Source organism: Pleurodeles waltl, chromosome 5, assembly GCF_031143425.1.
Source record: "Pleurodeles waltl isolate 20211129_DDA chromosome 5, aPleWal1.hap1.20221129, whole genome shotgun sequence".
Taxonomy (NCBI): domain Eukaryota; kingdom Metazoa; phylum Chordata; class Amphibia; order Caudata; family Salamandridae; genus Pleurodeles; species Pleurodeles waltl.
The window spans coordinates 1,170,922,953-1,170,938,425 of record NC_090444.1 but is presented as its reverse complement, the minus strand read 5'-3'; positions in this window follow the sequence as shown (position 1 = coordinate 1,170,938,425).

The window sequence follows — 15,473 nt, the reverse complement described above, 5'->3', positions numbered from 1 at the left end:
GCAGGTGCTGTCAGTACTCCATTTCCTTGCAAGTGGGTCATTTCAAACAACAGTGGCCATAGCATCAGGGATGTCCCAGGCTATGTTTTCCAACGTGTTGTCTAGAGTGTGTCTGCCCTGCTGAAACATATCCCCAACATCATAGGTGCCATTGACGGGACACATGTGGCTTTGCCCCCCCCCGCAGGAGTGAACAGGTGTACAGAAACCGGAAGAGTTATCATTCCATGAATGTGCAGATGGTATGTTTGGCCGACCAGTACATCTCCCATGTTAATGCCAAGATCCCTGGCTCAGTGCATGACGCCTACATCCTGCGGAATAGCAGCATCCCTTATGTGATGGGTCAACTCCAGAGGCACCATGTGTGGCTATTAGGTGAACACCTGGAAGCAAGTCAGTGGGAATGGTTGTCAGGGTCTGGGGATATCCTTACAGGTTAGTGTGTGTCTAACAGTTGTCCCTCGCCATTTGCAGGTGACTCTGGATACCCCAACCTGTCATGGCTACTGATCCCAGTGAGGAATCCCAGGACAAGGGCAGAGGAACGCTACAATGAGAGCCATGGGTGAACACGGCGGATAATCGAGCGGACCTTCGGCCTCCTGAAGGCCAGGTTCGGGTGCCTCCATATGACAGGTGGATCCCTATTCTACTCACCAAAGAAGGTGTGCCAGATCATCGTGGCCTGCTGTATGCTTCACAACTTAGTTTTGCGACGACAGGTGCCTTTTCTGCAGGAGGATGGTCCAGATGGCGGTGTTGTTGCAGCTGTGGAGCCTGTGGACAGTGAAGAAGAGGAAGCAGAAAAAGAGGACATTGACAACAGGGAATCAGTGATCCTGCAATATTTCCAGTGAGACACAGGTAAGAATGCAAACCTGCCTACTACATGTACTTTAACATTACTACTTCTCTACTGTCTGTCGTTTTCACCCAGTGTATGGTCACTGAGTTGTCACTTTCCCTTACGATTTCACAGATGTGGGTCCCACTGTGTGACATCTGCTTTGATTCCTCATGGACTAGAGCTGTGTGACATAGGTATGTTGACATTACAATTGTAAGAGCTTTTTGCCACAGTAATTGATGAAATCACAGACTGAGTCCAGATTGTTTTGTGCTTCAAGGGTGTTTATTTAAGTGCTCAATATTGGAGGGGGTTGCAAAATGGGGAGGGGTGATGGTGGAGGCATGTCCATGGCAGAGTCCAATCGGTTGGTCTCACAGGTGCATTGCCCAAATGGGCATAGGAAGTGGAGCTGGGGCAGTTTGAGGATGGACAGGGTGACAAAGTGGGACAGAAAGATGACATTCAGGGTGGTCTCATTTCTTGGCGGGGGTCTTGGCATCATGCTCTGTCTTTGTCCTCGATCTCAGGGACTGTTTGCGGGGTGGTTCTCTATCTGCAGGGGGTGGGGTGCTGGTGTGGTGGTCCTGTGGCGGTGCCTCCTGTCCACTAGCGCCGGCGGAGGTGGTGGGCAGTTCATCGTCCAGGCTAGTGTCAGGGGCCCCTTGTTGTTCCACAGTGTCCCTCCTGGTGTTGAGTACTTCCTTCAGCACCTCTACGATGGTGCCCAGGGTGGAATTGATGGCTCTGAGTTCCTCCCTGAAGCCCAGATACTGTTCCTCCTGCAGCCTCTGGGTCTCCTGAAACTTGGCCAGTACCGTTGCCATCGTCTCCTGGGAGTGGTGTTAGGCTCCCATGATGTTGGAGAGGGCCTCGTGGAGAATGGGTTCCCTTGGCCTGTCCTCCCTTGTCGCACAGCAGCCCTCCCAGTTCCCCTGTGTTCCTGTGCCTCTGTCCCCTGAACGGTGTGCCCACTACCACTGCCCCCAGGTCCCTGTTGTTGTTGGGGTGGTGGGTTAGCCTGGGTTCCCTGTAGTGGTGGACACACTGCTGATTGACGTGTCCTGGGGACAGAGGTATGGGCCCGCTGGGTGGGTGCTGTGCTGGTGTTTTCAGAGGGGGGAAGCTCTGTAGTGGCCTGTGACTGTGTGATGGGAACCGAGTGTCCCGAGGTCCCCGATGGGCCGGGCTGGTCATCTAGATCCAGTTGGACAGAGCTGCTGTCATCACTGTGGGCCTCTTCTGTTGGTGGTGTGGACATGTCTGGACCCTCCTGTGCGGTGACATTGGGTAGGGGTCCTGCAGGGGTGTAAAAAAATGATCACATCATTGCATCTGTGTGTGCCATGGTGTGCAATGGGTGGTTGACCGTGTACCCCAGTGCTTGCATTCCTGTGTGGGACCTTGTGTGAGGATGGTTTAGGGGGGTATATGGGTTTGTGCAGTGGTCATGCTTTGGTGTTGGTTGTCCATGCTTTGTTGTTGCATGCAGGGCTTGGTGTTGGGATGTGTGGTTTGTTATATTGGGACATTTGTGAGGAGTTGGAGAGATGGGGGTGAGGGTGGGGGTATGTGATGGCATGCAGGTTGGGTGGGGGATGAAATAGTGAGAGATTTGACTTACCAGAGTCCATTCCTCCTGCTACTCCTGCGAGGCCCTTAGGATGCAGAATCGCCAAGACCTGCTCCTCCTATGTTGTTAGTTGTGGGAGAGGAGGTGGGGGTCCGCCGCCAGTCTGCTGAACCGCAAGGTGGTGTCTTGAGACCACGGAATGCACCTTCCCCGGAGGTCATTCCACCTCTTCCTGATGTCATCCCTATTTCTTGGGTGCTGTCCCACTGCGTTGACCCTGTCCACTATTCTTCGCCATAGCTCCATCTTCCTAGCAATGGAGGTGTGCTGCACCTGTAATATGAATAGCTGTGGCTCTACCCGGATGATTTCCTCCACCATGACCCTGCACTTGTCCTCCAAGAACCTGGGGTGTCTTTTCCGTGCCATGGGGTGGTGTGGGTGATGCGTGGGGTGGTGTGTGTGATGATAAGTGTGCTGATATGTAGTGGTGTGTAGTGTGAGGTGCGTGGAAGTTATGTGGGTGATGGTGTTGTGTGCCTGTGGATGCTAGTTTGTTGATGGTGGTGTCTCTCTCTGGCCTTCTCTCTCTGATTCTGGTCGTGGGGGTTTGTGGGTGATGTGGGTGTGTGTTTTATATTGGATTGGGTGTGTGGGAGTGGTGTGTGTATGTGTATCAGGTGTGTGTATTTCGATTTGTCCAATGTGGCTGTGTTTTGTAAATGTGTGTGTATTTTGAGCGCAGCGGTGTGTACCGCCAATGGAATACCGTGGTTGAAAGACCGCCGCGTGGATTCGTGTGTCGTGATAGTGTGGGCATATTTCTGTTGGCGTGACGGTGGAGGTTTTGTTTTTGCCAGTTTATCAATGACCTTTGGTGTGGCGGACTTGTGTGGGTGTCTGCATTTTGGCGTATTTCGTGCTGTGGGTCATAATAGCTGTGGCGGATTTCCATGGGTGCGGCGGTGTGATGGCGGTGTTCTGCATGGCGGTAAGCGGCTTTTACCGCCAATGTTGTAATGACCGCCATAATCTCTTAAAGAGAAAATTATAAAAACTCCTGAGAGATATATTGATTCATGTCTCACTCTTTCCTTTCAGGACGCACTGGATAGATCAAGAGAGTGGGCGGTCAGAGCAACATCCTGACTACATGAAACAGAAGAAAGACTCAAAGCGGTCTTCAGACAAGAAAGAAGACAAGTCCCTACAACAAAAGCCACAATTTAAAAAGAAAAAGGTGACAGCAATTACAATTAAACATGCCAGCAAACGCGGAAGCGTTCTGGACTCTTTGCAGCTTGGTTTGGAGTTTGGTCATTATTCCTGCATATAGAGCATTTCCGTAGTCCAATCGGCTGCTGACTAGGGCGTGGGTGACAGTTTTCCTGGTTTCGATGGGAATCCACTTGAAGATCTTGCCGAGCATACGGAGAGTGTTGTAGGAGGAAGAGGAGATTGTGTTGACCTGCGGAGTCATGCTGAGTGTGGAGTCCAAGATGAATCCCAGGTTGCGTGCGTGGGTGGTGGGCGAGGGTGCGGTTCCTAGGGAGGTGGGCCACCAAGGGTGTTCCATGCTGAGGGGTTGGCGCCAAAGATGAGGATCTCTGTCTTGTCCGTGTTTAACTTGAGGCGGCTTGATTCCATCCAGTTGGCGATGGCGTGAAGTCCATTGTGGAGGTTGTTCTTTGTAGTTGTAGGGTCTTTCGTGAGGGAGAGGATCAGCTAGGTGTCATCTGCATAGGATATTATATTGATGTGGTGGGTTTGTGCGATGTTGGCGAGTGGGGCCATGTAAACGTTGAAAAGCGTTGGGCCAGAGTCTGAACGATCATCTGGATGCGACAGCAACTAGCAACTTTATTGCAGTCGAGACTGTGGACAGGCAGGTTGTGCAATGTTGGCGAGTGGGGCCATGTAAACGTTGAAAAGCGTTGGGCCAGAGTCTGAAAGATCATCTGGATGCGACAGCAACTAGCAACTTTATTGCAGTCGAGACTGCGGACAGGCACATGCTTCTAACCATCATGGTTTATAATCTAAACATCCAAATTGAGGGAGATATAGAGTGCACTATTAGTGTAATATTCTGGGATGAACTTAGTTGTGATATCCTATTAGCAGTAAAAGACTGGCCACCTGAAGATGCCGGTTAGCTTCCACATGGGGAAGATGTCATTTTGTCTTCTTTCTCTGATCTTGTTCTGGAGGCAGTAAAACAAGCCTATGCTGTTAATTGGGCTTTGGCACAATCACCTGGGCTATACTGCAACCATGTAGGTTAGAATAAGGAGTTCCCCCTACCATGTAATACCTATTAGGTCTATGCCCCAGCCTCAGCCCCAATATCCTGTTAAACATGAGGCCAAAGCTCCAGTGAGAGAAATACTCACTCAGCTTAAGTAGTAGGGAATATTTGAGCCCTGTGTCTCTGCAATGGATAACCCTTTATTCCCCGTTGCAAAACCTGACCATTCATATAGAATCGTTTTAGATTACAGACATTTAAACAGTCATACTCACACATATGCAATACAAAATTCACACAGCACCGCAGAAAACAACCTTGGATATTTCCAGCATTATTGTTTGCCAAACTTAGCACTTGAAAATCAGGACCTGAGTACATTCTCATTTGGCTCACAAAAACACTTCTGTTGTTTGCCCCAAGGCTACAAGAACAGCCCAGGGCTGTTCTCAGCCCATTAACATCAATATTGCATGATATTGGCCCTGGGGGGTTGTCCTATGTGGATGATCTATATTTCTCATAGATGACAACCTCAACATTCATCTTGCTAGGGTCGAATGGATCGTTCTAGGATTTGCAGCCCTTGGCTACAAATTCAATTTTAAGAAAACTAAAATAGCCTTTCTCAGTGTCTTGTTCCTGGGATATGAGCTATCAAATGAGGGCAAGAGCCTGGCCCCAGACTTTTTAGATAAATATGCTCAATTACAACCACCAAACACTGTCAAGAAACTGCAGACTTTACTTGGTTTCTTGCTTTCTTGGCAGAATGTTCATTCCTGACTATGCACAATGCTTCAAGCCACTCACTCTATGATTTAAAATGCCCCGATTTCTCAAGCAGACACTGGACAGTTGAACACATGTGCATCTTTAGAGGATTGCAGCAGGACATGCTAGAAGCGAAACACTTACACACCCGTGACAACAAAACAAATTTGGCTATTAGAATAAATGCTGGTGCTATTGGGTTCACTTCTGTCATCTTTAATGAGGGCGACATGGTGCCCATAGCATATAAATCACATTTATATTCCAATGCAGAACAACTCTTTGCAACCACAGATTTTTTTTTTACTGCAGTTTAGATGGCTGTCATCAAGGAGAGGCATTTGCCCAGGAGAAACACATTATTGTTATTACCCCAGTGCCAGCCTTAGAGTCTGTCACTAAAGCAAGTTATCCTAATGCTAAATCATTACATGCACGCTGAATTCAATGGGCAACCTCCCTGACTGCCACTGATGTTGATTACATTTTTAACCCACAACTTCAAACGCAAACATTTCTCCAATACGAACAGGGGTACCCTGTATCTCTTAAGATCTTGCTACTTGACAGATACCACACTGTCATTTACATGATGGTTCAGCAAAACCAGCTGTAGATGGAAAACATCAATATTCAGCCCCTTGCATAGCCATGAGCGGAGTGATGAAGGATGGTGTATTTCACCCTCGCAATACCTGCATGCAGACCCTAGGGGACTGCACATCACAACTGGCTGAACTCAAAGCTCTCTTCCTGGCACTGGAACATATTATTTGGTGTGATTTCTACTCCAATTCAACTCAAACTGATGACACCATCTACTATAAACCTCCACATGAAGTGGATCCTTCCACCAGTAATGCACTGGCTCTTGTGTTTGCAGAGACTGCTTCTGATTACTTCATTGACCTTGATGACTTTTCTTCAACTTCATCTACACCTGCAACTGAAACTTCTTCAAAGACACATAAGCTGTGCATATGGGTTAAAAATAACTATTTAGTTTATCCATAGTATTATCTGTGGTTTTTCTGACATTGCTAGCCTTTCTTTTATGGATTGGTTTTGTGACTGTTTTCTTTCTCTTGATAAATGGCCATTATCTTCCTGAACTCTTTTCTGTCTAGCTAGTTGATGAAGTTTTAACACCCTATCTTTCCCACAAAAGATTTGAAAAGACTTGTCCCTTATGAACATTTCAGTGGCACCAATTCCAGTTGGGATTTTTTGGGATAAGGTTCCCTTTGATATATATGGGCCTACTGAGGTTATACAAATTCATATGTATTTTAAAAAAATAAAAAAATAAAAAGGTGTCATAACACTGATAGAGAAAGGAGTGACACAGTAGCAAGTTGCAGCCCTACAGGCCCCCTTACAAAATAAAAACAAGGGTGTGAAGGGGCAGGAAAGCAACAAAATAAAATCAGGGGACAATCCACCACCACAGGTAAGTGGCAGTTAGCAGGGAGTTGCAGGTGAGCAACAGAAGAACATGAGGGGTATTAGAAAACAAATAATTTAGGGTGAGGGGTTAACCAAAGAGAGAATGGCGGGTTCTGGTTGTAAAGGGGAAGCAGCACTTAAGTAAGAGGGGAGGGAGCAAGAAAGCACATGAACTCCCATGGAGTGCTGAAAGCAAAAGAAAAGTAGTAATTCCCTGAATGTAAGCAACGGAAGGATACAATTCATTCAATCAAAAGGTTGGTAAAAAAGCCATGTGAGGGGAATGCACTACAAGATTAAGAAAAGTGAAGTGAACACTTACATGAGGCCCTTTCAACAGAATCTTTATTCCGTCTTCCAGGCTCTCTTCATACTAAGGTGATGCATCACCAGCTCAACACTCTAAAAGGTAAAAATAGGCTAAACCAATGAGGCAGAGGGTAAGAAGATGGGAGTTTGCACCGATAGTAATTTGGGTTGTTAAAAATAGGGTCTCTAGTTGGCAGTGGTTTGCACCCTGTCCAAGTAGGGACCCTCACTCGAGTCAGGGTAAGGGCGTCACACAGCTAAGATAACCCCTGCTTGGCTCATGCAGTTAGACTTATCTCTGAGGCAATGTGTAAAGTATTCATACACACACAGACAGTAACAAAGTGAAAACACTACAAATGTACTCCACATGAGTTAAGAAAAATAGCCAATATTTATCTGAGTAAAACAAAACCAAAATGAAAAAAATCCAACATACACAAGTCAAGATATAATCTTTTTAAGTTTAAGCAAGTTTAGTCTATAGAAATCAATGGATGAGGTTGTTTTAGGGTAAAGTACCATAGATGCATCAAAAATCAAAGATGATAACAGGCGCAGGGGAGGTGAGGTGCCGGAAAAGCAAGCGATACATCAGTTCCTTCCAGGGGAGGATATGCATTGGTTCCTTACTGTCAGAAAAAGTGATGCGTTGGTTTCCGGTCATGCAGCCTCAATTCCTTACTGTGGTGCGGTGTCGATGAAACTGGCACCCAGAGACGATGCATCGGAAATCCAGAAGCGCTGTGTTGGTGTACAGCTTTGACGCAGAAGCTGTGTCGATTCTGTAGTAGCAGTGCAGGTGCTGCGGCTATTTTGCAGAGACGGTGCAGGAGCGGCATCAGATCCTTCCAGCAATGCGTCCATTTACAGCAGTGCTGGGATTTGCAGCATTGATTTTCTCCTTAAGATCACCAGAACACACTTCCAAGGGCCCAGAGACTGGATTTGGCACCACTTGTCAAATCAGGACTCTCAGCAAGAGAGCACAGGTGCTGCAGGTGAATTCTTTGATGGCCCTGAAACGTCTTAATAGGAAGCAAGCTTAATTCCAACCCTTGGAGAACCTTGGAAGTCAGGATGTAGAATGCAAAGTCCAGACCTTTCACTCCCAGGAAAGAAGCAACAAGCAGCAGGAGAGCACAACAAAAAGCAATAGGCAGAGTGGCAGTCCCTCCTCCACACGATCCAGCTCTTCTTCCAAGCAGAATGTCCTCAGTCCAGAAGTGTTCTAACTATGGGGTGTCAGAAGTCCAACACTTACACCCATTTCTGTGTGTGAAGCAGGTAAACTTTAGAGAGAAGTCTTTGTAGTCCACAAGAACCTGCCTTTTCCTGCCCTGGCCCCAGCCACACTCCATGGTGTTGGAGACTGCTTTGTGCGAGGACAGGCAGAGCCTTATAGAGGGGCAAGTGTCAGTTCCTCCCACAACTCTAGCTCAGGAATACCCATCAGGATATGCAGGCCACACCTCAGCTCCCTTTCTGTGACTGCTTAGAGTGAATGCACAAACAGCCTGTAGGAAACTACCATCTTGCCTGGCATGTTACCCCCATATTTCACTGTATATATGTTGTTTTAGTTGTATGTGTCACTGGGACCCTGCCAGCCAGGGCCCCAGTGCTCATAAGTGTGCCCTGTATGTGTTCCCTGTGTGATGACTAACTGTCTCACTGAGGCTCTGCTAACCAGAACCTCAGTGGTTATGCTCTCTCTTTGCTTTCCAAATTGTCACTAACAGGCTAGTGACCAATTTCACCAATTCACATTGGCATACTGGAACACCCTTATAATTCCCTAGTATATGGTACTGAGGTACCCAGGGTATTGGGTTTCCAGGAGATCCCTATGGGCTGCAGCATTTCTTTTGCCACCCATAGGGAGCTCTGACAATTCTTACACAGGCCTGCCACTGTAGCCTGAGTGAAATAACGTCCACGTTATTTCACAGCCATTTACCACTGCACTTAAGTAACTTATAAGTCACCTATATGTCTAAGCTTTACCTGGTAAAGGTTGGGTGCTAATTTACTTAGTGTGTGGGCACCCTGGCACTAGCCAAGGTGCCCCCACATTGTTCAGGGCAAATTCCCCGGACTTTGTGAGTGCGGGGACACCATTACACGCGTGTACTATACATAGGTCACTACCTATGTATAGCGTCACAATGGTAACTCCGAACATGGCCATGTAACATGTCTAAGATCATGGAATTGTCACCCCAATGCCATTCTGGCATTGGGGAGACAATTCCATGATCCCAAGAGAGTCTCTAGCACAGACCTGGGTACTACCAAACTACCTTTCCCGGGGTTTCACTGCAGCTGCTGCTGCTGCCAACCCCTCAGACAGGTTTCTGCCCTCCTGGGGTCCAGCCAGGCTTGGCCCAGGAAGGCAGAACAAATGACTTCCTCAGAGAGAGGGTGTTACACCCTCTCCCTTTGGAAAAAGGTGTCAGGGCTGGGGAGGAGTAGCCTCCCCCAGCCTCTGGAAATGCTTTGATGGACACAGATGGTGCCCATCTCTGCATAAGCCAGTCTACACCGGTTCAGGGATCCCCCAGCCCTGCTCTGGCGCGAAACTGGACAAAGGAAAGGGGAGTGACCACTCCCCTGACCTGCACCTCCCAGGGGAGGTGCCCAGAGCTCCTCCAGTGTGCTCCAGACCTCTGCCATCTTGGAAACAGAGGTGCTGCTGGCACACTGGACTGCTCTGAGTGGCCAGTGCCAGCAGGTGATGTCAGAGACTCCTTCTGATAGGCTCTTACCTGTGTTGCTAGCCTATCCTCCTTCCTAGGTAGCCAAACCTCCTTTTCTGGCTATTTAGGGTCTCTGCTTTGGGGAATTCTTTAGATAACGAATGCAAGAGCTCATCAGAGTTCCTCTGCATCTCTCTCTTCACCTTCTGCCAAGGAATCGACCGCTGACTGCTCTGGACGCCTGCAAAACCGTAACAAAGTAGCAAAGATGACTACTGCAACCTTGTATCGCTGATCCGGCTGCCTTCTCGACTGTTTTCCTGGTGGTGCTTGCTGTGGGGGTAGTCTGCCTCCTCTCTGCACTAGAAGCTCCGAAGAAATCTCCCGTGGGTCAACGGAATCTTCCCTCTGCAACCGCAGGCAACAAAAGACTGCATCACCGGTCCTCTGGGTCCCCTCTCAGCACGACGAGCATGGTCCCTGGAACTCAGCAACTCTGTCCCAGTGACTCCCACAGTCCAGTGACTCTTCAGTCCAAGTTTGGTGGAGGTAAGTCCTTGCCTCACCACGCTAGACTGCATTGCTGGGTACCGCATGATTTGCAGCTGCTCCGGCTCCTGTGCACTCTTCCAGGATTTCCTTTGTGCACAGCCAAGCCTGGGTCCCCGACACTCTAGCCTGCAGTGCACAACCTCCTGAGTTGTCCTCCGGCGTCGTGGGATCTTCTTTTGTGACTTCAGGTGAGCTCCAGTTCACTCCTCTTTGTAGTGCCTGTTCTGGCACTTCTGCGGGTGCTGCCTGCTCCTGTGAGGGCTTCCTATCTTGCTGGGTGCCCCCTCTGTCTCCTCACGCAATTGGCGACATCCTGGTCCCTCCTGGGCCACAGCAGCATCCAAAAACCCTAACCGCGACCCTTGCAGCTAGCAAGGCTTGTTTGCGGTCTTTCTGCGTGGGAACACCTCTGCAAGCTTCTTCACGATGTGCTACATCCGTCCTCCAAAGGGGAAGTTCCTAGTCCTCTTCGTTCTTGCAGAATCTACAGCTTCTACCATCCGGTGGCAGCTTCTTTGCATCCTCAGCTGGCATTTCCTGGGCATCTGCCCAATCTCGACTTTGTCATGACACTTGGACTTGGTCCCCTTGTTCCACAGGTACTCTCATCTGGAAATCCACCTTTGTTGCATTGCTGGTGTTGGTCTTCCTTGCAGAATTCCCCTATCACGACTTCTGTGCTCTTTGGGGAATTTAGGTGCACTTTACACCTACTTTTCAGGGTCTTGGGGTGGGCTATTTTTCTAACCCTCACTGTTTTCTTACAGTCCCAGCGACCCTCTACAAGCTCACAGAGGTTTGGGGTCCATTCGTAGTTCGCATTCCACTTTTGGAGTATATGGTTTGTGTTACCCCTATACCTATGTGCTCTCATTGCAATCTATTGTGACTGTACATTGCTTGCATTGCTTTCTATTGCTATTACTGCATATTTTTGGTATTGTGTACATATATCTTGTGTATATTTGCTATCCTCATACTGAGGGTACTCACTGAGATACTTTTGGCATATTGTCATAAAAATAAAGTACCTTTATTTTTAGTGTATCTGTGTATTGTGTTTTCTTATGATATTGTGCATATGACACCAGTGGTATAGTGGGAGCTTTGCATGTCTCCTAGTTCAGCCTAAGCTGCTCTGCTAAGCTACCTTTTCTATCAGCCTAAGCTGCTAGACACCTCTTCTACACTAATAAGGGATAACTGGACCTGGTACAGAGTGTAAGTACCCCTTGGTACCCACTACAAGCCAGGCCAGCCTCCTACATTGGTTGTGCAGCGGTGGGATAAGTACTTGCAACTACTTACCACTTTGTCATTTTGTACTTTTCATAAGAGAAAAATATACAAAACAAGTTCAGTGTATGTACACCTAACCAAAAAGTTTTGCTTTTCTTCTCTTACTCTATTGCTAAGTGCTGAAAAGTACCTCTAAACTTTCAAAAAAGTTTCTAAAAAGTTGAAAAAAAATTTTTTTCTGTTTCCTTAAAAAGTTCTGAAACTTTTTCTTTCTTTTTCTGTCCCTTAAACTCTTTTCTATCATGTCTGGTACAGGTCTTACTCTTGATCTGGCCAGCACAGCTTATGACCACCTTAACTGGAAAGGTGTAAGGAGTCTCTGCATTGATAGAGGTTTAGGGGTAGGGAAGAATCCCTCTAGAGAATTGTTAGTTAACATGCTCATTGAAAATGATAAGGCCTTAGCTGGCACATCTGTTGAGAAGTTAGCAGATGGTTCACATTCTGACTCTGGGGCAGCCCCAGCAAGAATGTTAGATGGTATTCTTTCCAACCTGCCCCTTAGCAGGCCACCTAGCATGGCTGGTACTAATGTGAGCTCTCATCACAGTAGGGATGTCATTCCTTTAGGCCAGGTTGTTAGAGTGCCAACTGTTAGGGACAGGTCTCCCTCTGTTTTTTCACATCATTCTTCTGTGTCAAAGCATGCCCAACCCACCCACCCTGATGACAGAATGTTAGAAAGTGAACTCAATAGATTGAGAGTGGAAGAGTCCAGACTGAAGCTTAAACAGCAACAGCTGGCTCTAGACAGGGAAACTTTAGACTTAGAAAAAGAAAGGCAGAGGTTGGGGTTTGGACCCCATGGTGGCAGCAGCAGTATTACAGATAGTAATCCTATGAAAGAGCATGATTCTAGGAATCTGCACAAGATAGTTCCCCCTTATAAGGAGGGGGATGACATTAACAAGTGGTTTGCTGCACTTGAGAGGGCCTGTGTTGTACAGGGGGTCCCTCAAAGGCAGTGGGCTGCTATCCTATGGCTATCTTTCAGTGGAAAGGGTAGGGATAGGCTCCTTACTGTTAAGGAAAGTGATGCCAATAATTTTACAGTTTTAAAGAATGCACTCCTGGATGGTTATGGCTTAACCACTGAACAATACAGGATTAAGTTCAGAGAAACCAAAAAGGAGTCTTCACAAGACTGGGTAGACTTTGTTGACCATTCAGTGAAGGCCATGGAGGGGGGGTTACATGGCAGTAAAGTTTCTGACTATGAAAGTCCGCATAACTTGATCCTGAGAGAGCATATTCTTAATAACTGTGTGTCTGATTTGTTACACCAATATCTAGTGGACTCAGATCTGACCTCTCCCCAAGAATTGGGAAAGAAAGCAGACAAATGGGTCAGAACAAGAGTGAACAGGGAAGTTCATACAGGGGGTGACAAGGATGGCAAGAAGAAGGATGGTAAGTCTTCAGACAAGGGTGGGGACAAATCTAAAAATTAGTCTTCATCAGGCCCACAAAAACACTCTGGTGGGGGTGGTGGGTCCAAATCCTCTTCTAATCAAGTAAAGAAACCATGGTGCTATTTATGTAAAGTAAAAGGCCATTGGACAACTGATGCCAGTTGTCCAAAGAAAAGCACCAAGCCTCCCACTATCACAACCCCTACTGCTACACCTAGTGCCCCTAGTAATAGCAGTGGTGGCGGAAGCAAACCTACTAATAGCCAATCCAAGGGAGTAGCTGGGCTCACTGTTGGTAATTTAGTTGGGGTTGGTCTTGTTAGGGAGACCACAGAGGCTGTGTTAGTCTCTGAAGGTGCCATTGATTTGGCCACCTTAGTTGCTTGTCCCCTTAATATGGATAAGTACAAGCAACTTCCCCTAATAAATGGTGTTGAGGTTCAGGCCTACAGGGACACAGGTGCCAGTGTTACCATGGTAATAGAGAAACTGGTCCACCCTGAACAACACCTACTTGGTCACCAGTACCAAGTGACTGATGCTCATAACAACACTCTTAGCCACCCCATGGCTGTTGTGAATCTCAACTGGGGGGGGGGGGGGTGGTTACTGGTCCAAAGAAAGTTGTGGTTGCCTCAGATTTACCTGTAGACTGTCTACTAGGGAACAATTTAGAGACATCAGCTTGGGCAGAAGTGGAGTTGGAGGCTCATGCAGCAATGCTGGGCATTCCTGAGCATATTTTTGCTTTGACAAGGGCTCAGGCCAAAAATCAAAAAGGACAGGGTGACTTGGATCCTGGAACAATGGACCGAGTGCTCCCTAAAGCTAGGGTTAGTAAAAGTAAAGCTCTACCTACTATCCCTACCTCTACAGTAGATTCAACTTCTGAGGAAGAAGAATTTCCCCCCTGTGCAGAACCTTCACCAGAGGAGCTGGAAGCAGACACTGCTGAGCTTTTGGGTGGAGGGGGGCCTGCCAGGGAGGAGCTGAGTGTGGCACAGCAGACCTGTCCCACACTAGAGGGTCTAAGACAGCAAGCTGTCAAACAGCAAAATGGGGATGTCAGTGACTCTCACAGAGTTTACTGGGAGGACAACCTCTTGTATACAGAGGGAAGGGACCCAAAACCTGGAGCTGCCAGGAGATTGGTTATTCCCCTGCAATACAGAGACTTCCTCCTAACTCTAGCCCACGACATTCCCTTGGCTGGACATTTAGGGCAGATGAAAACATGGGATAGGCTTGTCCCCCTGTTTCATTGGCCTAGAATGTCAGAGGACACAAAATAATTTTGTAAGTCCTGTGTCATCTGTCAAGCCAGTGGCAAAACAGGTGGCACCCTAAAGGCTCCCCTTATTCCACTACCTGTGGTTGGGGTTCCCTTTGAAAGGGTAGGGGTTGACATAGTTGGCCCCCTTGACCCTCCTACTGCTTCAGGCAATAGGTTTATCTTGGTGGTAGTGGACCATGCCACCAGATATCCTGAAGAAATTCCTCTTAGGACCACTACAGCACCTGCAGTGGCAAAAGCCCTCCTGGGAATCTTTTCCAGGGTGAGTTTCCCAAAAGAGGTGGTATCAGACAGGCGTAGCAACTTTATGTCTGCATACTTGAAGGCCATGTGGAAGGAATGTGGTGTAACATACAAATTCACCACACCTTATCATCCACAAACAAATGGACTGGTTGAGAGGTTTAACAAAACTCTCAAAGGAATGATAATGGGACTCCCTGAAAAACTCAGGAGGAGATGGGATGTCCTGTTACCTTGCCTCCTTTTTGCTTACAGGGAGGTACCCCAGAAAGGAGTGGGCTTCAGCCCCTTTGAACTCCTATTTGGACACCCTGTAAGAGGTCCTCTAACACTTGTAAAGGAGGGTTGGGAACAACCTTTAAAAGCTCCTAAGCAAGACGTAGTGGACTATGTACTTGGCCTAAGATCCAGAATGGCTGAGTATATGAAAAAGGCCAGTAAAAACCTTCAGGCCAGCCAAGAGCTCCAAAAGCAATGGCATGACCAGAAGGCTGTTCTGATTAAGTACCAAACAGGGCAGAAAGTGTGGGTCTTGGAGCCTGTGGCCCCAAGAGCACTCCAAGACAAATGGAGTGGACCCCACATTATTGTTGAAAAGAAGGGAGAAGTCACCTACTTGGTTGACTTAGGCACTGCCAGGAGTCCCCTTAGGGTGCTCCATGTCAATCACCTGAAACCCTACTATGACAGGGCTGATCTCACCCTGCTCATGGCAACAGATGAAGGACAGGAAGAAGAGAGTGACCCTCTCTCTGATCTCTTCTCTTCCACAGA